Raw genomic sequence first — 25,149 nt, forward strand, 5'->3', positions numbered from 1 at the left:
TGAGGGCCGGGCGAGGCGGGGAGGGGCAGCCAGAGACATCAGCACGAACACCCCGGGCACGCTACCCAGCCCAGCCAGGATGGAAGGAGAAGGGTAATTAAGAAGGACCTGGAGGAGCACGACAGGGTACGAACGAGGGTTTCCAGGTTTGAAGGTTGGGCTGGGGGGAGTCTGAGCTTGTGAAAAATGTTTCACACAAAACCAAAGGTGCTTTAGGGTGGTCTGGGGAGAGAGATACGAGATAGAGACACGGTTCGGTGTGCATGCAATGCTAAGGAAGACGACCATTCTGGTTTCTTCCTGCCCCTCATGAAGGAGAATGGTATTCAAGGAGAAGGAAGAGCTAGTCTTAACAGGAGTGGCTCTTATGTACCAGGCATCCAGCATCAGCCTATCATTATTTTAGTTTTTTTGGTGGCTGTAACACATTCATACAGAAAACTGCACAAATAATAAGTGTATTGCTCAGCAGCTTGTCACAAATTGAGCACACCCATGTGACCTCCCACCCCGTGTCTCCTTTCCAGCCACTGTCTCCTCCAAGGGTAGTCACTACCCTGACTTCTAATGCCCTAGATTGGTTCTGCTCCTTTTTGAACTTCCTGTAAATGGAATTGCAAAGTATGTCCACTTTTGTGTCAGGCTTCTTTCACTCGGTATTATGAGACTCACACACACTGGTGCCTGCAGTTCTAGACGGTTCTTTTCCATTGCTATATTTATGAATCCGGCACGATGTGTGTATCCATTCTAGTCTCTATCCTCCCTCTATTCTACAGTCCACATTCAATCAGGATTAAAAAGAAAAATGTATGAAAGAGAATATCCTTATATTAGTTCAGAAAAGTGTGTGTGTGTGTGTGTATCGAGAAAGAGAAGGAGAAAAGGGGGAGAGAGAGGGAACTCGTTCTATTCTGATGGACATTTGTGTGGTTTCCAGTGTGGACTGTTATGAATAGCTCAGCTATGGACAGCCTGGAATCATGCTTTGATGGAAACATGCGCACATTGCTGTGGGATATACTTAGAAGTGGAGTTTCTGGACATGGAATAGATGTAGATTTAGTTTTAGCTGATACTGATTAGGAATTCTTATTCACATTTTATAAACAAGGGGGCTTAAGGCTCAGTGAGAAGTGATTCTCCCTAAGATGTCCAGGTTCCTGGGGTCTAAAATCTCTGCCATTTCCTCCCAAAGCATCAGCCTTTGGAGAGGTCCCTAGTGATGGGCTATAGGGCTTGCATTGTGTTTTGGGGGAGGGAGTTGTTTGTTTTTGTTTTTTTTTTCTTCTGTATGGCATATGGGATCTTAGTTCCCCAGCCAGGGATCAAACCCATGCCTCTGCTTTGGAAGTGTGGAGTATTAACCACTAGGCCACTAGGGAAGTCCAGGCTCTGCATTTAAATAATCATTTTCAGACAATTGAAAAGACTTGTCAAAGACACCCCCCAAAATGGATCTGTGCTTATGTGAAGCTGGAAGGGATGATACAAGTGCTGGGACTTAAAAAAGTGTCTTTGATTTTACTTGTAAAGGAGTTGCCAGTCACGCCAGGTTGTGGCAAGACTAAGGCTAGGGGGAGGAGTCATGAATATCTACCCAGAGGTGGAGTTCAGAGACCAGGTCTGTATGGATGCTGAGAGTGTAAACAGAAGGTGGAGAAGAGGTGGGACCAGAAGCCCAGAAGCCAGAAAAGGCCACAGGAGGCAGCGACACGGGGAGCAGGTGCTGGGCAGTGGGTTTGCTTCTAGTTTCTGAGGGTGTTTGGCTACCAGGGTGGCTTTAGTGTCAGATGTTCATCTGTCTGACCAGGCTATGTGGAAGCTTCCAGGGTGGCCTGGAGATGGCTGAGTGTGTACAGGGGCTGGTAAGGGGGTTGATGGATGGTCTTATGTGGTATGTGATCCCTGAGTGCGTACATCCAGGGTGAATAAGTGTATGTGAGCAGGTGAGGTGGGACTTCTGAGTTTCTCCTAACAAATAGAACATGGCAAAGGTGATGGGCTGTCACTCCTGTGATTAGGTACATACACCAACTCACACACACAATACACACACACACACACACGTGCAGACAGCTCCATCTCGCTAGCATGAGCTAGAGAAATCCTCCATGTTGGTGGGTTGAAGTAAGTAAGTCCCTTGAGACAAGGAGCTGCAAGCAGCCTTCAGCCAATCTCCAGCAAACAGCTGGGGCCCTCTGTCATGGGCTGCAAAGGAACACATTCTGCCAACAACCTGAATGAGTTCAGAGAAGGACTTCCCCCCACTTGAGCCTCCAGATGACAATGCAGCCCAGGGGCCACCTTCTCTGCTGCCTTCAGAGGTTTGGAGCAGAGGACCCAGCTAAGGCACGTCAGACTGCTGACCCACAGAAACTGTAAGATAATGAATATGCGCGGTTTTAGGCCACTTTGTGCGGGCATTTGTTATACAGTGAGAGAACACCAGTAGGGCTGCGTGTATCTGAGTGGTGCAAGGTGTGGGCCACTCCGGGCATTTGAGAGAGTGGGTGTGGATTCGGATGGCATGTGCTGGAATGTGTGTTTGTGGTATTTGAGTGTGCATCTAGGTGTGTGAATGTTTGGGTCTGTGTGTGGGAGTGGCAAAGGGATGTGTATGTGCTAGTATATGTATGTGTCTATGAGTGAGCAAGTGTGTGCGTGCACACATATGTGTGCTGTGCCTCTTCCCCCCAGACTCTTTCATTACTTCCTCCCTGGGTTTGATGTCGGGGGTGAATAAAATTTAAAGAGCTCTAAAATTTTTTAGAAGAGCCCTAAAGGGAGTGAAGCTTCCTGTGCCTGAGTCATTACCAGGAACACCTGTGAACTGTTGCTTTTAATTGGGCCACAGCTGTCAGGTTGCAAGGGGAGGGACAGGTCCCTAGGCTGGTCTGTGCCCAGCCCCCACCTCCTGTCAGATCTTTGGGTAGATACAGAAGCAGGAGGGCAAGAAGGCCCCTAGAACCCTTGTCTGGCCAGACTCTCAGTCCTCCAGGAGGTAGTGGATAAGGGCTCAGTGCTTTGGGGACATGGGCTGAGCCTGGGTCTCGCTGGTGCCTCACCCAGGTCCCAGGGCTCCTATCCGTCTGTCTCCTGTTTCCCTGTGCCAGGAATCACCACCTGAGACCTGGGCACCCCCGCCCCTTGGCATCCACACACCCACTCACATAGGCAAATGCTCATCTGCGAATGCAAGCCACACTTGCAGCAACAGTGGCGAGGGCTGGTAGAGCCCCTACCGTGCGCCAGGCCCTCTGCTACACCTCTAAGCACGTTAGAGCCTTGAAACAAACTGGGAGGGGGGCACTCACCATCCCATTTCACCCACCAGGAGACTAAGGCACAGAGGACTCGTGAGTAATGCACGGTCACCACTGCACTGACCCGCACACTAGCACACACACACACAAGCCTGCCCCCCTCCAATTACATCCCACATGCTCACACTTACTTACTGATACTCACACACATTTGATGAAGACATCCAAATACTTGCCTGCCTTCTCAGCTGACAGTCACACGCACACACATGTGATCACACATGCAAATGGGGACCCTCATGCACACAGGTGTGTTCACCACCTACATGTCTTCTCCCTTGGATGCAGCTGTATCACCTCCCCCCTTAAACAGCCACTCACACTGACCTCAAGCATGGTTGAGCATGATCTCAGCCTCAGAACTCCTCCCGGGCTCCTCCAAGTGGCAGGGCTGGGATGGCTTCTTTGTGGGCCTGCGGTGGGGCTGGTGAACTCATGGGTTCTCACAACTGCCCGTCTGCAGGGACTGGAGGAAGCCCCCTAGATGAGCAAACCTGCCCATGTTCACCACCAACCCGGCTCCTTGTCTATTGTCCACGCCAGTGAGACACAACCTTTTCTCCACTGTCACAAACATGATGTGTGACATTTGTGTGAGCCGCTCACTCCCACCCTGGCACTTGCAGGCACTGGTGGAAATGCCCACCCTTCCTCTCGCACTCAAGAAGTCGTGACAGGAGGCCAGCGAGGGGAAATGATGTTATCATAGCCATGACCCTAAACAGTCAGGCCCATGACTCATGATTAGTGCCATCTGTTGGCCTCTGAGGCCTTTAGGGCCCTGGGGTCAGCTTTAACTTTAATATCTAAACAAAACGACCACCCCCACTCCATGAAGAGCAGGACCTAGTCCCCCTCCTGCCTCTGCCCTGTCACAGTCACCTTGTCACTTTCCTTCACTCTGTTTGGCGATACGGCTTGTCTGAAGCCCATACTGCAGCCTGTTTCTCCAGTGGCTCCGTGTCTTCATGCCCAGCTCCCTCATAGGCCACCGCTCCCCAGGCTGCTGGGCACAGCAACGTGCCCTGGCGCTGCCAACCTTCTTCCTCATTCCCCGAAGAATGACCCACACAAGGCCGTTGAGTGCACAGGACGCAGTTTCTCATGAAAGTTGCTTGTGGTCCCTGCTGGCCCTCCCACTGTTCTATGCCATCTTCTCCATCACAGGGGGGCCCCTCTCTAGACTCTTCTAGCCCCTCCTTCTCAGCACCCCTGAGCCATTCTGAGTTCCTTTTGAGGCACTTCACTAACTGACCTCCTTTCCCCAGAGCCCTGCTCAGAGGCCTTCCTTGACCAAACTGGCCCATAGGATGCTGCCTTAACAAAGGAGCAGAGCTCCCCAAGAAGGACGCCTGCACCCTCCCAGGCCAGCCTGCTCACAGCTCCTGCCACCTTCATGAAAACAGTTTCTGCCATTTCACCGCACCAGGACACAGGACTTGCCACCCGCCACACAACAATGCTGATCTAACTCCCCTGGCTGAGGCCATGCCTGAGTTGGAGAAGAAATGGAGGCATGAGCCCACACCCCTATCTGCGGTGGGGCAAGCAGCTCTGTGTTCAGTGACAGACTCATCTGATTCCGGAGGATAATTCACACTGCTGCGGAGAGGACTCGCCTCCTCCTCTCCATCAGTGATTGGTTCATTCAGCAGACCTCTGGGAGGCTCCTCTGGACTGGAAGCAGAGGGTAGAGAAGAATCAGAAGCAGGGAAGTGGTGAGTTAGCAACACACCACACAACCGACCTCAGTGCAGTGCGGGAGAGAGAAGATGAGCAAAGAGGCTTTATGCAAAGTTCCTGCCACAAAATGTTCCTAAAGCCTCTCCTCCTCCTCCCTCCCTCCCCCTCTTTCCTCCCCATACCTTCTCCTTTTGGTCCCACTGTGTGGTCTGCAGGGTCTTAGTTCCTGGACCAGGGATCGAACCTGGGCCCCCTGCAGTGTAAGTGCCTGGTCCTAACTATTGGACCACCAGAGAAGTCCTGCTTCTTTCTCTTTTGCTCAAGAAATCATTTAGAAGCAACTGCGAGGGAAGCTTCAATTCAGGCACTCCAGGATCCTATGGCAAAGCAAACTTCTCCACCCACCCGGGGCTCCCGCAGCCAACACTGAGTCTGTCGCCCTCCCCAAAGCCTGCTTGTCGCCCTGGCTGCCCCATTTCTGTGCAAGGTGTTTTGGGGGTGATGCCAAATGCTGCCTTCCTCATGCTTTAGGGAGTCTACCTCCTGGCTCCCTCCCGCCCTTCCCTCTTCTACCCCGGAGGAGGCAGAGTGGCTTTTCTGACTGCTAGCTTGGGGGAGAATCAACTGGCTTGGTCTGCCCTTTAATCCTCTGTGAGCAAGCTGCCAACAGAAAGTAGGACTTCTCTGCTGCTCTTCTCTGCCCTTGGAGATTCCTGGGCCAGCTCCCCATGTCAGCACTTCCCAGGGGCACATGGACCTTCTGGGGTTTGGCTTGCAGATCTGTTTGACTCTCACCCATAAATATACTCCCTCACCTGGCTTTCATCAGGAACCAAGGAGGCATCTGGCCTTCGTCAGCCTTGACCTTATTTCTTAAATTGATCAGAAATCAGATGGGGAAGAAAGTGGTTCTTTATTGAACTTCATCAAGAACTTCAGCAAAAGGCACCCCTGTCCAGTTGTCCCTTAAATAAAAATCCCACCTTGCCTCTTCATCTCCATGCCTCAAGTTTAACCAACACTTATCAATGCAATGCTTACTGGACAATTTCAGACTCAATCACGTCACTCAATTACCAACCTCCTCCCTTGTCCAAGGTGCCACCGTGTCCCGAGCAATCCCAGCTCCCTCACTGGCCTCCCTGCTGGCACCCTCTCTACCTGCTGTCCTCTTCTCTCCTGGCCATGTGACAGGTGCCCAGCGTCTGCCTCCATCCCATGTCCTCACTCACTACTTGAAACATCCACATTCTATTTAGAGGGGACCATTCCTCATGTCTCCCCCTTTTTTCTCACTTTCCCTCTGGACAGGGAGTCTATTTTTATTTTATTTCATGGAATTCGTCTTTTGAAATAATTAACCACCTTCTTGCAGCAATTTTTCTTCACCCAGGAATGCAAAAATCACATAACACATTGGAATATTTTTTAACACCCACTTTAAATTCTGCAGTTGCAATACTGTGATAAATATGTAGATTGGGGGGAGTTGGGGCAGTATGTTCTGAGCCTGCAGCTGGACTCCATCCATCCCAGTCCATGGAGGAGGTCAGTGAAGGGAAGGGGCACCAGGCAATCTCCTTGAGCACCCAAAAGCAAGACTTGTCTTCAGCTTTTCCTTCCTCTGCAAACCCAAGATCCAGAACACAGCCCATGCAGCTGCTGCCCCCTTCTCTGTCTACATTCTTTACGTGCCTGACCTCACTTCATCCTCCCGATAACCTTGGAATCAGGACTCCAGTTTAGCAGATGTGCAAAGTGAGACTCAAAGTGGCCAAGCAAATTGCCCAGGAGAGCAAGCAAGCCCAGCACTGCTGTGCAAGCAAGAGAGTTTCTGGTCAAGAGGACTATTTCATGACTTCAAGATGACGGTCACATATCTTTGCCTTTCTCCTCATTTCTCTAATGCTCTCCCCCTCTCCCCCCTCCCCCATGCTCAGTTCATCACTTTGCCTTCCTGCCTCCCTGAGGATGTAAGGCAATCTGAAGAGAACTGTCTCTTGGGATTGGAGATGTTGGAAAATATTAAATAATGGTTCTCTGGTTAAGAAGGCATTGGACTTCCCTGGTGGTCCAGGGGTTAAGAATCTGCCTGCCAATGTAGGTGACACGGATTCGATCCCAGGTCCAGGATGATTCCATATTCCACAGAGAAACGAAGCCTGTGTGCCCCAACAAGAGAAGCCACTGCAATGAGAAGCCCATGCTCAGCAACTAGAGAGTAGCTCCTGCTGGCTGCAACTAGAGAAAGCCCGCACACAGCAACGAAGGCCCAACGCAGCCAAAAAAAGTTTAGAAAAGAAGACATTGATCTGTAGCACCTGCCAATTTTCATGATTTAAATCTTCCCACTGTAGCCTATTTCAAGCTGCCAATGGTTTACTAACCAATTCACCAAAGGTTCCTGTAAATTTAACCATCAGTTCTTCTGAGCCAACTCCAGGGGCGCTACCAGGCTGAATCCACCTGCCCCAGGCCCTCCAACCTGCTTGCACCAGTGTATCTGTTCCTTCTCCACTTTCCCTGCTCTCACAAAGTGCTCCCCACTGCCCCTGCCTCTTCGTGAGGCTGATGCCTACAGGGGAATGCCCCAGAACCCTTCTCTCTCACCCAGCAAGGATTGGACCCTTGCAAATACTGCCTCTCCCTCCTGAGCCAGCCATTTCTTGCTGCATTCAATCCATCCATCATCACACAAGCACGTTGTGATGTCTCCTGGGAGAAAAGCTTCCCATGACCCTACATCCTCCTCCAGGCACTGCCCCATCTGGCTGATCTCCTTTGGAGCAAAGAGTCTTGCAAGAGCGTCTGGAGCTGCCATCTCCACCCCTTCCTCTTCCATTCACTCCTCAGCCTACCTGGTTTGGCCTGCATCCCCATCACTCCTGAGGATGCTCTGGTCAAGTCCCTGCAGCGCAAGTACTGTGGTCTTTGGCTCTTTGGCCTCTGTGTTCTGGAAGGGTTGGCAGCAGCTACGAGTCTGTCTGCCACACCTGTTGTGACTTTTGTTCCTGCCATTCCTCCCACCCAGAATACTCTTGCCCCAGATTTCTACGTGATGCAATCCCTCACTTCCTCCAGGTTTCTGCTTCACTGTTGTTTCCCTGACCACCTGGTTGAAAAAAGTGTCCATCTTCCCCTCTGTGCCCATTTCCCTGCTTTATTCTCCCCGCAGCTCTCATCATCACTTGATCTGTTACATATTTATTGATGAATTTGCTTATTGTGAATGGCAGAATGTAAGCTCTCTGAAAGCAAGGGCGTCCTGTTTTGGTCACTGATGTATTCCCAGCGCTTAGAACACATAGCAGGTGCTCAGTAAAAATATTTGTGAGCCAAGCAGGTTAATGAGTGCACGGACACAATAGTGGAACTAAAATTCAGATCCAGGTCTGTGTGACTTCAAAGCCTGTAGGCTTTCCTCTCTGCCAGCCAGCCTTCTTTGGAGTTATTTCTATGAGCTAAGAGCCTCCAGGAGCTACTCCTCACTCCAAGATTCGCTTGTTCTGTCATGGTCTTGCTGGTTTTCCCCCCTTTTGGGCACCGTAGTTAGAGACCCGCTTCTAGCTTAATTTTTCATGGTACCACATGGCCTTTAGGAAAAGTCTAAAATCTTGAGCCTGGCATACACAGCCTCCCCATCTCCTGATCCTGACACCCTTCTCTAATCTGCCCTGCTGACCCCAGCAGGGGTGCCCCACGGCCAGCTAAGCACTTGCAGCTCCCGTCCACCCCAGATTCTGTCCTGTGCTCATTTAATGCCATAACACAGTGCACCAGACTGGATGCCTTAGTCAATCGAGATGTGTTTTCTCTTGGTTCCAGCAGCGAGAAGTCTGAGTATGCGAGGGTTCAGGGGAGGATCTGCTCCAGGCCCCTCTCCTTGGCTGTGAACAGCTGTCTTCCCCTATGTCTTCACGCTGTCGTCCCTCTGTACACGTCTGTGTCCTGATTTCCTCTTCTTATAAGGACACCAGTCATATTGGACTAGGGTCCTTCCATACGACCTCATTCGACCTTCATTACCTCTTCAAAGGCCCTGTCTCCAAATACAGTCACACTGTGAGGTGCTGGGGTAGGACTTAAATATGAATTCCTGGGGACACAATTCAGCCCCTAGCATCTGGCCGGGCTAACTCGATCCCCTAGCCCTCCCCTTCTCTGACTCCACACCCCGAAGGGGGCATCTTTCTTTTTCTGCACTCTCTTGAACTGCCTGCCCCACCTGCACAGGGCATGCTAGGTTGGAATAACTGCTTTTTATGTATTTTCCTCTCTTCATTCGACCATGAAGTCCTTGAGGCCATCTGAAAGACTCACTTGGGAGCCTGCTTTTGGTCTTAGCACAAGGCCCACACACAGTAGGTGTTTTGGAGATAACTGAGCACAGGCAGAAACAAATGGCAGGAGGCACAGAACGGACAGGTTTTGAGGCACTTCTTCTTCTTGTTAAAATCTCTTGCTGCTTACTATCTCCTGAAACAATGCCCTGGAGCAGACGAAATAACAAACTGCCAAGAACTATAGCAAACTCCGGGAGATAGTGAAGGACCCGGAAGCCTGGCGAGCTGCAGTTCAAGGGGTCGCAAAGAGTCAGACATGACTTGGTGACTGAACAAGTCAATAGTAAGAGTTCCTTCTGACTTTTTCTGGAGTCAACTCACTGTGTTTTGAGAAACTGAGGCCACTGAGACTCCTTGCATTTAATTCTGACTGCTTTCACTAGTTGGCTTTGTGAGCTTGGATTGCAGTTCACTTAACCACTGTGAGCACCTGTTTCCCTCTGACAAATGGGCATCATCACCTCTGACCTGTTATGAGCATCAGAGAAAACAATAGGAGGCTGAATGCTTTGAAAAAATTCAGCTTTGTTCAGATGAAGATGTTATGTTATTGAATTCTAAATGGTGACATAGAAATTATTTCCCTTGAGTATTGTATGTATTTCTGTTAAATAATAGAACTTTCCTGATTTGGAATAATTGAGGGGAGAGGGTGTTTGTGAATTAGAGATAAGTCTGAATTATGGTACCCTGCAAAATTTTTATTACTTTCAAATTAATGCGAATTAATGACTAACCCTTTATTGTCAAGACATGGTCCCTTGGGAGCATTGCTTTAATGAACAGATAAGCATCGTGGGTAATTAAGCATTCACTATAAATAAGAGAGTACAAACTGAGTAATTTTTAAAGCACCGGGAAACTTTTTCTTATGAAAGCTAACCATCCTCCAAGTACCCTTGGTGTACTTGGCAAATATTTTCATGATACTCCACTTAGGTCAGATTGTGAAAAATTCTGAGTAAGCAGGATGGTGAGTCACTGAAGCGTGGCTATTCCCCAAATGACAGGCTGGGGATGGTGCTCAGAGTGGCAGGTGCTGGCAACCAGCAACCTTGTGAATTGCCCAGGACCCCTCAAGCCTGCAGATGGCTGAAGAGCTGGCAATACATCCAACAGCTACACCCCCATCACACACACGCACATGACCTTACACACACAGCCATTTCTCATTTGCATGTGTTCTTGCATACCTAATTACATATGCACTTACATGAAAGTCACGCGCAATCACATAACACAACTATTCCTACACTCACAGATATGCATACACCCAATCTTATGTGTACACACACACAACACAACAAAGACAATCACAAAGGTTGAGCGTGCCACTTAGGATCCCAATCCTGGGTAAGAGATAAAGGGTCTCAGGGGACTCCATGCATGTCTTTCTTCCAGAGATGAGAGTACACAAGATGGGCTCACTCTGCTTCCAAAAAGCATGAGGTAGGACTCTTCACTCTCCAACTTGTCAGGGAGAAAGCAGAGCATCCCTAGAAAAGAATGACAGAAACAAAAATCAGGAAACTAAGAAGACAACAATAATGGTGAAAAGATATTGGGCACTTGCCATATGCATCTGTGCTAAGAATTTTAATGCATTTCTCCCCTGCTTCTTGTGAGAATCTCATGAGGAAGGGGATATTATCATCGCCATTTTACAGATGAGGAAACTGAGGCTAAAGAGGCTAAGTGACTCATTTAAAGTACCATAGTTAGAATGTGCTGAGCCAAGAGTCAAACCCAGGCTTGCCCAAACTCTGTATGAAATTCAGAACAGATGGACCTGAACCAAATAAAAACTGACAAGACAGAGTGTGTGTGTGTGTTCAAGGGTTTACACTGAATAGGGGAAGAAGGAGAGAGGAACTGGTGCTCTGGGAGATACAACAGCCCATGGGAGTAGGAGGAAAGCCAAGCCCCTGGGACAACCTCCAACATTAAGGAATCTGAAGCTGACTTCAATGGAAAGGACACATGGCGATTTGTGTCTCCCCACTGAGAGTCTAGAGTCAGATACCTGAAGTAATTGTAGTCAGCAATTTATGGAGCATTTATGGAGAAACTGCTAAACACTTTAGAAACAACATATCCTCTGATTCACTCAATAACCATACAAAAGAGGTGCAGTTACTAACTTCACTTTACAGGTGAGAAAACAGGCTCAGAGAAGTTACCAAGGCAGGGAGCTAGTGAGTAACAGAACTGGGATTCAAACTCAGGTCTGGCTTACTCCAAATCCTATGCTCTCTTCTTTCATTGCCTGTACCTGACTCGTCTTGCTGGAAGATGTGCTAAGAATCATCGTGGCTTTGGCCACATCCCTGAATGGAAAAATGGGTACTAACAGAGATTCTGGAGCCTTGGCACTTTTTCCTACAGATTAGTGGAATTGGAAAGGAAGAAGAGGAGGCAAGAATTATTAGGTGGTGTTGAAAATGTTTGAATTTCTGGACAGTGGTTTAAGAGATTGGAGTAATGAGAAGTCTTGGTTAACAAGCCGTGGTCAACAAGCATTATTGTACTTTGTTCTTGTTTTTATTTTACTTATTAAGCTGGAGCTCTTGGACCCAACCCAACAGACATTCAATGGAATGTACAGGAGGAAGAACACCCACATCTGCTCACCGTGGGAAAGATAGCTTTTATTCCACAACTGTATTTTGAACACAGTGATAATGGTTGGAGAGAAAGTCATGAAAACACTCCCTTTGATCTCGAAGACCTGTGAGAATGTTAGAGGTCAACGAATGAGGAGCCAGGGGGAGAGAATGGAAGAGACGGCCATCTTTTATCAGCACCGTGGACAGCAGCCAAGCAGGCATGGATGGGGAGCTGTCCTGGGTACTAGAGCTAACAGCTGGGAGAAGGGGACATTTATCAAGTCGGCTATGTGCCAGGCACCATTCCAATGCTGTACAAATGGCATCTCATGTAACATGTCCAATGGGCCTTCAATGTAGATGTCATTTCTCCCATTTTACAGATGCAAATATTGAAGATCAATGAAAGAGAGCATCTTGTCCACATACTCACAGTAAATAATAGAGCTGGGATTCGAACCTACAAATATCTGGCTATTGATCTAGTCCCTCTTCCCTGCTATCTCCCACCCTTAAGACCCCCCACCCCCCATTCTGATCAGAGTGGGAACTCTACCTCAAATCTCTCTAGGGCAATCATCAAAAACAAGTGATCTTGGGCCCAGGCTAGTGAGGGCCTGATTTGTGAGTCTTTTGGTACTGGGAGCAGAACCCCTGCAAAATGAAGTATCTTTTTCACTCTCAGCCATGCACCCGTCTTTCAACCATGCCCAAAACTTTGATCAGCGGAAGACAGTGGCAGCCCTGGCTGATAAAGGGGACGAGGTGTCATGCAGGCCACCTGAGATGAAGGCACAGAGATCTTCACCACAGGCTCAGGTTTCCCATTTCCGAACCCTTTCACATTAGCAGAGGTTCTAACACTGCATCAGCAGTCTCATCCCCTCTCCCCCAAGGGGTGGTGCCCAACTGACATCCAGCACCTCCTGCTCCCTGAGCCCCAATTCTGAGCCCTACTGCTTTCCATGGGAAAATAAGGCTGAAGGGCTGGGCTGAGCTGTTTAGAAGGACTTTGAATTCTGAGCTACAGAATTTAGATTCTTTGACACAGAAAATGTGGAGCCGCCCCAAAAACCACCATCCATTTTTTTTAAAGTCTATACGAAGACCTGGGCATGGTACTTGGCCATTTCCATACATTTTGTCATAAAATCTTCACCACAATCTTGTATCCCTCGTGGCTCAGTCAGTAAAGAATCTGTCTGCAATGCAGGAGATGGGGATTTGATCCCTGGGTTGGAAAGATCCCCTGGAGAAGTAAATGGCAACCCACTCCAGTATTCTTGCCTGGAGAATTCCATGGACAGGGGAGCCTGGTGGGCTAAAGTCATGGGGTCACAAGAGTTGGACACAACTTGGTGACTAAACCACCACCACAATCTTGTAATAGACTACCGTGAGATAGTTACAATCATCCCATTTTACAGGTGATGAAACTGAGGTCCAGGGGTGGGGGACTTGTCTGAGGTCACAGAGCTGACTCTGGGGGCAGAATCAGGATGAAAACTCTGGCCTGTGTAACTCCTAGTTCTGCACTCACCCTCTCATGGCCAGGGAGTGGCCAAGGACTCTCTGAAGGCCAAGGACCTAGAGCTCAGGAGAAGGCCTGAGATAGAGGCTGGGACCGAGAGGGCTTAAGGGTCTGTTTTATTAGGGGTGGAGTCACCACTGTTGCAGCCATCAACCCACCTTATATGGAGATTACATGGGAACCATATAAATTAATGGTACATTCTAGGAAGAAAGATTTATTTGGGGCTGTCTACATGGGCATGGGGGTGGTGGTCTCTGGACTGTCAAGAAGGGGGCTGAAGCTAGGAGTGGCTCATGCTAAAGGAGTGCCTTAGAGGTTACTCCAAAGACCAGAGAGCCACTCCCACCAGAGGCAATCCAGCTTTAGTCTTTGAGCATCTGTTCCCAGGCCTCCCAGCCCCACAAATTCTCTCCCCTTCCTCCCAGATCCAAGCACAGTTCTCCCAGGCCACACCCAGAGGAATCCTCCTCATAGTCACCTCTAGACAGATCATTCTCATCCTAAAAAGATGCCTCTGCAAGACAAGTTTTCCTCACTTGTAAAGAGGAAATAGTAATATCCATCCAGAAGTGTCACTAGCCAGGCTTGCGAGGGTGAGACATGGTCAGTGGGTTGCCTGGGCAAGCCCTGGGCCACCAGGTGATCCCAGGACAGTGAGCCAGTAATCTGGGTCTGAGAGCATCAGTGGTCTGGCAGCCACAGAAGGGAGGCTTAAATTAGTGGCCACTCTGGAAGCTGTCCAAGGCCTTTGCAATTCTGAGCTCACCTCCAAAGCACTCCCTAACCCAGGCTTTTGATCACTCTGCATTCCTTTTTGTTCCCGTTCAGTCATGATGAATCAATTGTAAGTCCCCAAAGGTGTTATTTTCTCTCACTTCTGGGACATTGCCAACGCCGCCCTCTGGCTGAAGCTCTCCTCCACTCTGATTCACCAGCTAGTTCCTGCTGCACCTTCAGGTAAAGACTTCAGCTTAGACACCACTTCCCTGAGGGAGCTTTCCTTGACTCCCTGCCTGGGCAAGTATCACTGCTCTGTGCTCCCAGGGTGCATGTGCACTGGGCTGTGGGGTGACTTGGGGGCTGAATGGAAAATGAGGCAGGAGAGGCGAGGGTCACTGCCTCCATAATCAACACCTATTGCTGGAGAGGGAGCAGCAAGCAGCAGGAGGTGTGGGCTGGGGCTGCGGCGCACCACTGTGGCGGCCACCTGCAAGGTTTCCTGAGCTCAGCCTCTCCTGGGAGGGGCCCAGGTGTGGCGCTTTGTGAAGCTGGCCCCGAGGGTGGCTCTGCTTACTGGGCAGGTTGGAGTGGGAGGTAGCAGCCGGTCCTCAGAGGATCCGGGCCACCAGCTGGCAGGGCTTGGTGCAGCACGCCCAACCCCCAGGCTCTCTTCAAGAGAGGCCAGGGCAGGCAGGGAGGAAGTCTGTGCCAGGACCCAGGTCTGCACAAACTCAAGTCAGTACACTTGGTGTGTGACCCTGGATGTGGCCAACATTAAAATGTGTGACTGTAAGTCTGCTGGGAACCGACTATGTGTTTATGTGTCTGTATGTATCTTTGTATGCAAGCGTGCCGTATGTGGGGGTCCATTCGCATATGTGTGCACCAGTGTGTCAACACCTGTAGTCTGTGTGTGAACTCGTGGGTATGTGACATATGCAGCTGTGTGTTAGCAAATAGTCTAGTGATTGTGCATGTGGCTTCGGACTTTTACCCACTGGGATTGAATTCCCAGTTCAGCCACTTCTGAGCTCTGTGACCTCAAGCAAGTCACTTCGCTTCTCTGAGCCTTGTTTTCCTCATCTGTAAAATGGGGGTGAAAATTACCATGCACATCCTGATTTTTGCAAAGGGATTCAGTAAAGCAGTTTATGTTAATTACTTAGCACACTGCTTTGTTAACTGGAAACACTTAATAAATATTGGCAATTAACCTTTGTATTATATGTGGTTGTCTGAATTTATGTGTATATCTCTTATGTGTCTATGAATTTATGCATGTGTTTATGGGTCAGTCTGGGTTTAGGCATACATTATCCTGTGTTTATGTGTAAACACATATGTATGTGTGGGTATGTGCCTATATTTCACCTATTAAATAAACTCTCTATGATTCCCTTGGAAGCTCAGGTGCCAGGGCAGCCACTAGGAATGAGATTTATGCTCTTGTGCACGTGTTCTCTGTCGATTCAGTTGTGTCCGACTCTTTGTGACCCTAAGGGTTGGAGCCCACTCGGCTCCTCTGTCCATGGGATTTTCCCAGCAAGAATACTGGAGTGGGTTGTCATTTTCTTCATGAGAGGATCTTCCCAACCCAGGGATCGAGCCTGCGTCTTCTGTGTCTGCCGCAATGCAGGCACGTTCTTTACCACTGAGCCACCGTGGAAGTCCTGAGATTTATGCTCCTAACACATCTTAAAACCTCCTTCCTTGACCCTTAGTCTTTGAAAAGAGATGATTATTATTTCAAAAAATAAAAATCTGAGTTCTCTGGAACTCACACACATATCAAGCCCCCATGCCCAGCTAACATGTATGCACACACATGTACACGCATATTGTTGTGTTGTTGTTTAGCTGCTGCATCGTGTCCGACTCTTTTGTGACCCCATGGCCTCTAGCCCGCCAGGCTCCTCTGTTCATGGGATTCTCCAGGCAAGAATACTGGAGTGGGTTGCCATTTCCTTCTCCAGGGGATCTTCCCAACCCAGGGGTCAAACCTGCAGGGGTCAAACCCCCTCCAGGGGTCTCCTGCACCAGCAAGGGGATTTTTTACCACTGAGCCACCAGGGAAGCCCCGTACATACGTATTAATGTCCATGACTGTCCATGGCTCACCTGTGTAGCCCTGTCCGCAGCTCAGGAGCCAACACAACTAGCAAGTCACTTCAGTCGTGTCCGACTCTGTGCGACCCCAGAGATGGCAGCCCACCAGGCTCCCCTGTCCCTGGGATTCTCCAGGCAAGAACACTGCAGTGGGTTGCCATTTCCTTCTCCAATGCATGAAAGTGAAAAGTGAAAGTGAAGTCGCTCAGTCGTGTCCGACTCTTGGCAACCCCGTGGACTGCAGCCCACCTGGCTCCTCCATCCGTGGGATTTTCCAGGCAAGAGTACTGGAGTGGGGTGCCATTGACAACTAGTACTTCCTAACTGAGTGATTCCATCTTGACCTTGGCAGGGAGCAGAAGTTCTTGCAAGCAGAAAGAGTCCTGAGCATGACAGCTAGAGAAGGGTGGGCCTTGAACCCTGCCTCCAATTCAGGGCCATTGTCACTGCATGTACCTTACAACAAAGAGCACGGGTCTGAAGTCAGACGGATGTGTGTTCAAGCCCTGCTCCCACATTGGCCCCGAGAAATAGGAGGATTGCACTTGGCAGCAGTTTCTCTGAGCCTTCTGCCTGGACCCAGCCCCAACCCTGGTCACTGCAAATTGAGGAGACTCAGACCTAGTCTTTCCTCAGAAAGTTCCAATCCCCAACAGACCATCCCAGCATGTGACACATCCAAGGAATTGTGGGGGATGACTGGGGGCTCATGGAAGGTAGAGTCCAGCCAGTCCGGGGACCAGGCGGCTTTGCTACTTGAAAGGCAGACTAGGGGGATGGATAATGAAATTAAGAGTAAGTGTTCAGGTCTGTTGAATCTAATACATTTTATTTATTTATTTTTATTTTATTTTATTTTTATTATTTTTTTGGTAATTTTTATTTTTACTTTATTTTGCTTTACAATACTGTATTGGTTTTGCCATACATTGACATGAATCAGCCATGGGTGTACATGAGTTCCCAATCCTGAACCCCCCTCCCACCTCCCACCCCATATCATCTCTCTGGATCATCCCCGTGCACCAGCCCCAAGCATCCTGTATCCTGTATCGAACCTAGACTGGCGATTCATTTCTTACCTGATAGTATACATGTTTCAGTGCCATTCTTCCAAATCATCCCACCCTCTCCCTCTCCCACAGAGTCTAAAATTCTGTTCTATACATCTGTGTCTCTTTTGCTGTCTCGCATACAGGGTTATCATTACCATCTTTCTAAATTCCATATATATGCGTTAGTATACTGTATTGGTGTTTTTCTTTCTGGCTTACTTCATTCTGTATAACAGGCTCCAGTTTCATCCACCTCATTAGAACTGATTCAAATGTATTCTTTTTAATGGCTGAGTAATACTCCATTGTGTATATGGACCACAGCTTTCTTATCCATTTAGCTGCTGATGGACATCTAGGTTGTTTCCATGTCCTGGCTATTATAAACAGTGCTGCGATGAACATTGGGCTACACGTGTCTCTTTCAATTCTGGTTTCCTCGGTGTGTATGCCCAGCAGTGGGATTGCTGGGTCATAAGGCAGTTCTATTTGCAAATTTTTAAGGACTCTCCACACTGTTCTCCATAGTGGCCGTACTAGTTTGCATTCCCACCAACAGTGTAAGAGGGTTCCCTTTTCTCCACACCCTCTCCAGCATTTATTGCTTGTAGAGTTTTGGATTGCTGCCTGAATCTAATACATTTTAAAACGGAGTTTATAGTCATACCCCAGTTGTTGTTGTTGTTAACATTTTGACTATTCACAATAGCCAAAAGGTGGAAACCACCCAAATGTCCATTCGTGGATGAAAGGGTAAACAAAATGTGATCATTTTGTGGGCATGAAATATCATTCAGCCTTATAAGGAAGAAAATTCAGACACAGGCTACAACATGAATGAACCTTGAGGATGCTAAGTGAAATAAACCAGGCATGAAAGGACAACACGGCCTGATTCTGCTTATGTGAGGTACCTAGAATAATTAAAATTGGGCTTCCCTGATAGCTCAGTTGGTAAAGCATCCACCTGCAATGCAGGAGGCCCCAGTTTGATTCCTGGGTTGGGAAGATCCCCTGGAGAAGAGATAGGCTACCCACTCCAGTATTCTTGGGCTTCTCTGGTGGCTCAGCTGGTAAAGAATCTGCCTGCAATGCGGGAGAGCTGGGTTCAATCTCTGGGTTGGGAAGATCCCCTGGAGAAGGGAGAAGCTACCCACTCCAGTATTCTGGCCTGGAGAATTCCATGGACTGTATAGTCCATAGGGTCACAAACAGTCGAACATGACTGAACAACTTTCACTTTATAGAAAGTAGTAGAATGGTGCTCACATGGGAAATGGAGGGAGGGGTTAGGGAGAGTTGTTGTTTAACGGGTACAGAATTTCAGTTTTGCAAGATGGGAAATGTTCTAGAGTACAGCAGAAACCAACACAATATTGTAAAGCAATTATCCTTCAATTAAAAATAAATTTAAAAGCATTCTAGAGATAGAGGGTGATGACGGTTGTGCAACATGGCTGTACCTATGAACATACTTAATGCTACATGATGGGGTTCAGATGATAGATTTTACATTATGTAGATTTTACCACAATGAAAAATGGAATTTGTATTTACATTTTTTAAAGTCGGATTTATTGGGGTAAAATTTACACAGTAAAATTCACCCTTTTGAGTGTGTAGTTCTACGAATTTTGACAAACAGTGCCACAATCAATATATGGAACATTTCCATCATTCAAAAGTTCCTTCACGCTCCTCTGTCATCAGTGACCCCCAACCCCCCAGCCCAACCCAGCCCGTGGCAAACAATGATCTCTTTTCTGTCACTGTAGTTTTTTCTTTAACGTCATATAAATGGAATCATACAGAATGCAGTCTTTTGAGCCTGGCTTCTTTCACTTAGCATAAGGCATCTGAAATTCCCCATACTGTGGGTATTGACAGTTCTTTCCTTTCTATTGCTGAGTAGTATTCCAGTGCATAGATGTATCACAGTTTATCCATTCACCATCAAGTTATTTCCAGTTTAGGATGATTATAAATAAAAATGCTGTGAACATTCTCAAATAGGTTTTACGTGGATGTATGTTTTCACTTCTTTTGGGCACGTACCCAGGAGTGAGATTGCATAAATGAATATTTAACTTTATGTGAAACTACTATTTTCCAAGATAGTTATACCTCTCTTTGTTTTTATTTTTATTTTTTCTAGTAGCTTATTTCATTGTGTTTTTACCAAAACATCTCTCCATGATGGAAGTGGGGAAAAACTCTGGCTTGATTCTATCCCAGTGTTAGTTTGAGAAGCTCTAGTTTAGAAGGGGTCAGTAGATGAAGTACTGAGGTGAAGGCTTTTCAGCAGAGAGAATAGCAGGTGCTAAGGCCCGGGGGAAGGAGAGGGCTTGGCACACCTAGAGAACTGGGAGCCTCAGAGGGTCAGGGGCGGCTGGTAAGCCCTGGGGCTAAGAATGGGGTCAGCGACCAGCTGGTGCAGGATAGGGCTGAATTGAGACTTTATCTGGAGTGGGGTGAGGAGAACCATTGAAGGATCTTAAACAGAAGAGGAAAATGATTTGATTTACATTTCAAAAAAGTTCCTCTGGCAGCTCCCAGGCCAAAGATAAGGAGACCTAGGGTGTTGGAGCAGTGGGGCATAGTGTGATTTGGATTTGGGGGTGAGCTAGATGTCGGTGGGGAGTAAGGCTTTAAGGGGATTGGGGGGCCCCCAACTTCCCTCCCTTGGGCCAGGTGCCCCTGCAGGGGCGTCAGTGGGAGGGTGCTTGAGGAGGGTGGCAGTCAGACAGGGGCTTGGAGACCTCCCAGTACTGCGGCTGCAGGGCCTGCCTCCAGGAGTGCCTCCTCAGCCCAATCTGGACCCAATTCAGCTGTCACTCAGGCAGGCCAGGCCTCTGAAAGGCCCCCAGAGAGCGGGTGATTTGTGCGGGCCTGGCCAGCCCATTGTCCCACTGGGATTCGGTCTTTGCCAAGAGTAACAAAGAACTCAGCAAAGAGCTGGCTCTGGGCTTGGTGCAGGGGGAGGGGGAGGGGGAAGGAGCGGGGCTCACCTCAGGACCAGGCAAGGCAGAAGGAAGGTGTGGCTTTTAGCCTTCTCCGCAGGCGTGTGTGAGTCTGTGGGTGTTGGAGCTTGTGTGCACATAGTCCTACGCTGCGTGGAGGTGCAGCAGTGTACACGTGAATATCTATGCTTTTGCATCTGTGTGTGTGTGTATCTGGAGCTCTATGTGATATTCGCTGCCTGACCCTTCAGATCCTCGCTCCACTCTGCTCTGTGTCCCCTAAGGAGCCCGAGCCAGGCACATATCAACCAGACTCCGGCTGGCTCCTATTAATAGTTGAGTTCGGCCAACTGTGGCTCAGCTGGTGAAGAAACCGCCTGCAATGCAGGAGACCTGGGTTTGGAAGATCCCCTGGAGAAGGGGAAAGGGTACCCACTCCAGTATTCTAGCCTGGAGAATTCCATGGACTGTATAGTCCACGGGGGTCGCAAAGAACTGTACACGACCGAGCGACTTTCACTTTCATTTTTCACTTTTGGCCAACATCAGGCCCAGCCAGCAGATAGAAGGGCAGGGGTCTGGACAGGTTGGCTCCTTCCCCATCAGCCTGTGGATCGACAGTGGCTGTGGTCCCGTCTGACCACCACAGTTTCTGTTGGGTCTGTTGGTCCCCTGTTGGTCCCCTGACAAGCTTCAGCTCTTGCCAACTCCCACAGTCCCTCCCTTTCCTGACCCTTCAGGCCCTGGGCTGGTGACCTGGTTCCCTGCTACAGCTAGCTCCCAGGCGGTCACTGTGGCTTTTCATTTGCCCTTCATCCTTTCCTCACTCTTATAAATAGGCTCTTTGTTAAATTTTTCTCACCCGGTTTGAGTGTTTCTTGCTAGGCTCCTGACTGAGACAGCAGGTGCAGACGTTGAGCAAGTGATCACGTGTGGACAGTACCTCTCTTGGTAGGGCTGTGCCTGGATACACCTGCAGGCACATCAGTGTGTCTTGCTGTTGCTGTTGTTCAGTTGCTAAGTCATGTCTGACTCTTTGTGACTCCATGGACTGCAGCACACCAGAAACAAAAATTCAACGCACAAAATGTTATCACTATGCAGCTATTAAATGGCTTAAAAAGAGAAGGGAGGTAAAAAAGGAAGGAAGGCAGGAAAGGGGAGAGAGGGAGTGAGGAAAGCAAGTGAAATAGAGGAGAAAGAAGGAAAGACTGACAATAGTAGGTATGGATGAGGCTGCAGAGCAGCTTGACTCTTTGCGACCCCGTGGACTGTAGCCCACCAGGCTCCTCCGTCCATGGAATTCTCCAGGCAAGAATACTGGGGTGGGTTGCCATTTCCTTCTCCAGGGGATCGTCCTGACCCAGGATTCAAACCCAGGTCTCCCACACTGCAGGCAGATTCTTTACCTTCTGAGCCACCAGGGAAGCTCCAGTGTGTATTGTGCACATGTACAAATATGCATGGGCTTTGTACACGTGGGCATCCTTCTGTGTGCCCACGTGACCATTTGTGAATCGGGGCAAATGACACAGATGCCTATGTGGGTATGCACATGTGCATTTTTTTATTGTGTTTCTATATGTCCGTGGGTGTGTATGTCAGCTGTGTTTGGGGTTTTGGAGTAGGATGATTGTGAGAGGCTATGAATGTGGGCTGACAGAGTCACAATGGGAAGGAGGCCACAGTCTCCTCCTACAGGCTCCCAGGCAGCTGAGGATCACAGAGTGGCTCCTCCCAGGCTCCCTCTTGGGGCCTCTTAAGAAGCCATGCCCTTCCAAAGGGACCTGATCCCAGGAGTTCAGCTTGTTTTGTTCAACAAAGATCACTGGAGACCCTCACTGCTTCTATAACTACCTTCTGGGATGCTCCCTCCCCTGTTCCAGGCTAGGGGAAGGTAACTTCCTTTAATGGCAGTTTTAGGATCTCAAATGAGGTGCAACATCAGACAATGTTCAGAGAGCAGAACCCATTCTTGCTGAAAGGGTTAATATCTTTACTCCATAAAAGGCTTATGCAAGAAAGACAGGAAACCCAGGAATTCTAAAGAACACCACAAAAATAAAATATTTTCTGCAGTAAAAAGAATCAAAGAAATTTAAAAGACAAACAAACTGGGAATAAGTATCTGTAATTTATATTGTAGACAAAGAGTAACATCTACAATATATAGAGAGTTCCCACAAACAAATAAGAAAATAACAATAGTAAAGTGGGCTAGATATGTGGCCAAGTATTTCAGAAAGAAATATCACAAATGGTCAGTAAGTAGATGAAGAAAACTTGAGCTCATTAGTAACAATGAAAATTAAAATATGTGAGGAAACCACTTTTGCCCAACAGACTCACTAAACTGAAACACTGGTGATATTCAGTGATGAAGTGGGTATGGGGAAATGAGCACACTCATGCTGTTAGTGTGTGTGTGCTCAGTCGTGTCTGACTCCATGGACTGCAGCCCACCAGGCTCCTCTGTCCATGGAGTTTTCCAGGCAAGAATCCTGGAGTGGGTTGCTGTTTCCTTCTCCAGAGGGTCTTCCCCACCCAGGGATCAAACCCATGTCTCCCGTGTCTCCTGCGTTGGTAGGCAGATCCTTTACCACTGTGCCGCCTGGGAAGCCCCATGCTATTAGAGGAAATATAAATTAATTTTACAGTTCAGTTCAGTTCAGTTGCTCAGTCTTGTCCAACTCTTTATGACTCCATAGACTGCAGCACGCCAGGCCTCCCTGTCCATCACCAACTCCCGGAGTTTACTCAAACTCATGTCCATTGAGTCAGTGATGCCATCCAACCATCTCATCCTCTGTTGTCTCCTCCTCTGGCCTTCAATCTTTCCCAGCATCAGGGTCTTTTCCAATGAGTCAGTTCTTCACATCAGGTGGCCAAAGTATTGGAGTTTCAGCTTCAGCATCAGTCCTTCCAATGAATATTCAGGACTGATTTCCTTTAGGATGGACTGGTTGGATCTCCTTGCAGTCCAAAGGAGTCTCAAGAGTCTTCTCCAACACCACAGTTCAAAAGCATCAATTCTTTGGCACTCAGCTTTCTTTATAGTCCAACTCTCACATCCATACATGACTACTGGAAAGACCATAGCCTTGACTAGATGGACCTTTGTGGGCAAAGTGATGTTTCTGCCTTTTAATATGCTGTCTAGGTTGGTCATAACTTTCGCCCGAGGAGTAAGCGTCTTTTAATTTCATGGCTACAGTCACCGTCTGCAGTGATTTTGGAGCCCCAAAAAATAAAGTCTGACACTGTTTCCACTGTTTCCCCACAAGCAACTGAACTGAACTGAACTGAACTGAACTGATGGGACCGGATGCCATGATCTTAGTTTTCTGAATGTTGAGCTTTAAGCCAGCTTTTTCACTCTCTTTCACTTTCATCAAGAGGCTCTTTAATTCTTCGCTTTCTGCCATAAGGGTGGTGACATCTGCATATCTGAGGTTATTGATATTTCTCCAGGCAATCTTGATTCCAGCTTGTGCTTCATCCAGCCCAGCATTTCTCATGATGTACTCTGCTTATAAGTTAAATAAGCAGGGTGACAATATACAGCCTTGATGTACTCCTTTTCCTATTTGGAACCAGTCTGTTGGTCCATGTCCAGTTCTAACTGTTGCTTCCTGACCTGCATACAGATTTCTCAAGAGGCAGGTCAGGTAGTCTGGTAGTCCCATCTCTTTCAGAATTTTGCACAGTTTATTGTGATCTGCACAGTCAAAGGCTTTGGCATAGTAAATAAAACAGAAATCAATGTTTTTCTGGAACTCTCTTGCTTTTTCAATGATCCAACAGGTGTTGGCAATTTGAAGTCTGATTCCTCTACCTTTTCTAAAACCAGCTTGAACATCTGGAAGTTCATGGTTCACATACTGTTGAAGCCTGGCTTGGAGAATTTTGAGCGTTACTTTACTAGCGTGTGAGATGAATGCAATTGTGCGGTAGTTTGAGCATTCTTTGGCATTGCCTTTCTTTGGGATTGGAATGAAAACTGACCTTTTCACATCCTGTGGCCACTGCTGAGTTTTCCAAATTTCCTGGCATATTGAGTGCAGCACTTTCACAGCATCATCTTTTAGGATTTGAAATAGCTCAACTGGAATTCCATCACCTCCACTAGCTTTGTTTGTAGTGATGCTTTCTAAGGCCCACTTGATTTCACATTCCGGGATGTCTGGTTCTAGGTGAATGATCACACCATTAATTCTAATTAATTTAGGGAGAAATCTAGTAATATTTATCAAAAAATAAATATGTGTATTCTGTTGTTGTTCTGTCATTAAGTCACATCTGATTCTCGGTGACTCCATGGACTGCAGCATGTCAGGCTTCCCTATACTTTACTGTCTCCCAGAGTTTGCTCTGATTTATGTCCATTAAATCAGTGATGCTATCTAACCATCTCATCCTTGGCTTCCCCCTTCTTCTTTTGCCTTCAATCTTTCCCAGCATCAGGGTCTTTTCCAATGAGTCAGTTCTTCACATCAGGTGGCCAAAGTACTGGAGCTTCAGCTTCAGCATCAGCCCTTCCAGTGAATATTCTGGACTGATTTCCTTTAGGATTGACATTGACTGGTTTGATCTTGCTGCCCAAGGGATTCTCAATAGTCTTCTCCAGTACCACAATTCAAAGGTATCAACTGTCTGGTGCTCAGCCGTCTTTATGGTCCAACTCTCATATCCATACATGACTACTGGAAAAAATATAGCTTTGACTGTACAAATCTTTGTTGGCAAAGTGATGTCTCTGTCTAGGTTTGTCATAGTTTTTCTCCCAAGGAGCAAGCGTTTCTTAATTTCATGGCTG

Source organism: Budorcas taxicolor, chromosome 11 (assembly GCF_023091745.1).
Source record: "Budorcas taxicolor isolate Tak-1 chromosome 11, Takin1.1, whole genome shotgun sequence".
Lineage (NCBI taxonomy): Eukaryota > Metazoa > Chordata > Mammalia > Artiodactyla > Bovidae > Budorcas > Budorcas taxicolor.